Here is a 3,082-nt window from a genome sequence, read left to right as displayed (position 1 = left end):
TAAATATTTGATAGAAACTCACATTTATTTATTTTATGTAAAATTAATAATTAAAAATATAAATAATTTAATATATTTATCTAAATTATTATATGATAATTCTCATCGATTAACTTCAGGCAAATACAATTACGATTAAATCTCTATCTAAATATTTGTCTAGGGTATGAAATGGACAAACATTGAGGACAAACCGGACTGTGGAGGCCTTGACATTTGTCAGAGAGACAGCCAAGTGTTGAATGATACTAAAAAAAAGTGTAAATTCTAAAGGTCATAAGCAAAAAGAAAAGAATATATATATAGTTGGCAAATATGAACGAACGAGGATTCAAACGAACCTAACTTAATATTTTGACTTAAGAGACATAAAATTAAAGAAATAGATCCCACGGTTGGAAAGAAACCTTTATGGTCAGCATTATACATAGAGTATACTATAGAGTATAGACCCTTAAGTTATAATGAATATTGAATGTTTTATAGGATATTAGGTTTGTATACACTTTTGACTTGTATTTTAATTTTAAGAGTAATAGACACAAAACATGATTGCTTGCCAAACAGGATATTCCACCAAAAGTGCATAAAGATAAATAGCAAATGCTCATTGGGTGGTTGATCTGTCCTAAATGTCTTACATTGTATGTAGTATTCTTCAATGTCCAACGAAATTTGTTGCTATCTTAATGGCATTATGTCTTACCTCTGTCTTCATTCTTTATTGTCTTTGCATCTATTTGCCGAAATCACTGCTCAATGCAATATGTCTAGTCTCTGATGATGATCATCTCTATAGCTATACAATTAGTTTTCTCAATTTGAAAACTCTCATTAGGGTAAACACTTGCACAAATAGAAAATATAGTTAAGGAAAATACAGGTGAGATATTCTATTGTGAGAATAAGGTGACATTACTGTTTTAACAACCACTTTCATAATAACTTTTGGTAAATATTTTTTACCACTGTAATAACCGCTAGCAAATTAATTATTATATGTACAAAATGAGATAAAATTTGAATTTTCTGATACATGTTTTAATGAATAAGTAAACTAATCACTTAATTAACTCAAGTTGACTTGATAAAAATTCTATTTATATTGTTTTGATTATATTGCCATTCAAGTCAAATGATATCAGGAAGGTAAATAAGAGAATCTGATAATAATGCAAGTAGGTCATTGCTTTTAGAAATATGAGTCTCGATATTATGTTCAATTTAGGATAAAGTATTATTTTCATCTTTAGTATTTGTGTCAAATTTTAATTTGGTTTTTAACGTTTTAAGTGTGCTATTTCTATCATAAAAAATTTTAAACAAGTTCAATGTGAGCCTATCATTAAATCATATCTCCTTCTATATGTCAGAAAAATATAACCAAAACTTTCATGTAACACTTCTTCTCCCCAATCTTCTTTTTGTACAAAATTTCAAATTCTAACAATTAATCATCAATGTTTGAAAATCAAAGAAAAAACTTTTATATTAGTAATCATTGGTGGATCAATTTTACTTATATACTGAAATTGAATGCTATTGGCTCTTCAATATGCAAATTGTTTGTGTCAAATTTAATGATGGAAAACATTGACCCGTTTAAAACTTTTTTTAGTATTGAAATAGGATGTTTGAAAGTTTTTTGGACTAAAATAAGACGTTTGAAACGTTAGGGACTAAATCAAAATTCGGCCCAAATATTAAAGACCAAAATAATACTTTACTCTTCAATTTATTATATAATAGACAAAAAAATTTCAAGATAAATATATATTCTTTGTTGAAAAAAGGAAGCTATTTGATTTTATTTATAATATATTTGTATATAGTATCTTAATATTTTCAACATTTAATTTTGATACACAACCATTGTAAAAAATATTAAAAAGTGAGTTTTAAAAATTGATTACATTTATTGATGTAACAATATAAGATTAGTTGTCTACGTAATGGTTCATAAAAATTAAATTCTAACAATGATAAAAAAAAAAAAGATTAATACTTAATTCTTTCTTTTAGAAAGTATTTCCTATCCATAGTATATAGTCTAATATGACTTTGGTCTTTTTTTAATATGTTATAAATATAACAATTCTACCAAGATTGAAAGTTGATCCATCTTAGAAGTATAGGGCTATAGGCATAAACTTAGCTAATTAGGAGGTCTAGACTTTTTATTTATACTAGATTGGATAATGATTTGTGAAACCTGTGTGAGATTAGACTTGATAAGAGTCAACACCTATAAATGAGTGAAGTCCTAAAGATATATATCTTATATTATATGTTTTACTTTAAAAGCTTAAAAAGCAAAACCTCCTTTTGTACCTATAAATCTTCAACAGTTGGAATTTCTCAAGGCCTGAATTCCCTTTGCCACTTCTCTTGTTCATAATTCATGCCAATAAGTATTTTGAATTTGGAATCAATCTCTCTTAGGTCTTGAGAGAGTAGAAGCATCACTCTTTCATGGTAATAAATTTTTCTACTATTTATTAGTGGCACTTTAGTTATAACACCAATGGCACTTAATTGATGCTTTTTTTGAAAAAATATTATTATTATTATCATTATTTATTCAACAGGGCCGGTTGTTGGTTACAAGAATAAGTTGAATTGAACAAAGAATCGCATGATGTGATGCCTCACACGTTCCAATAGTTTGTCAACCTCCAAATTATTTAACAAATTCAGACCCAAATAGAAAAACTGATTTACTCCGCAAATGTGTATGTTGATAATTTTGTATACTTAGGTGCAAAAGTATTTTAAAATACACTAGTCTAAAGATGCATAAAATTCTAGTTAAGTTATTAGATTCGCTATGTACATATAAATGATATGGCAAACCAGTATATATAAATATAATATATGGCTGCACCTAATTAAATAAAGTATTTTTTTCCAAAACTACTTTTAGTACTTTAATTGGTATCAGAGCACGCACTGATCAGAGGAATATAAAGTCCATTATATTTGTGGCATGCTATGCTTAATTAAAATGCATGCTCCACTTAAGGAACTGAATTAAAGGATACTTTAATCTTTTCCTAACTACTAGTACCAGTCTAAAGCATAA

The sequence above is a fragment of the Arachis ipaensis genome, chromosome B03 (genome assembly GCF_000816755.2).
Source record: "Arachis ipaensis cultivar K30076 chromosome B03, Araip1.1, whole genome shotgun sequence".
Classification (NCBI taxonomy): Eukaryota; Viridiplantae; Streptophyta; class Magnoliopsida; order Fabales; family Fabaceae; genus Arachis; species Arachis ipaensis.
The sequence above is the reverse complement of the archived record's forward strand: the minus strand, read 5'-3'. Positions refer to the sequence as shown.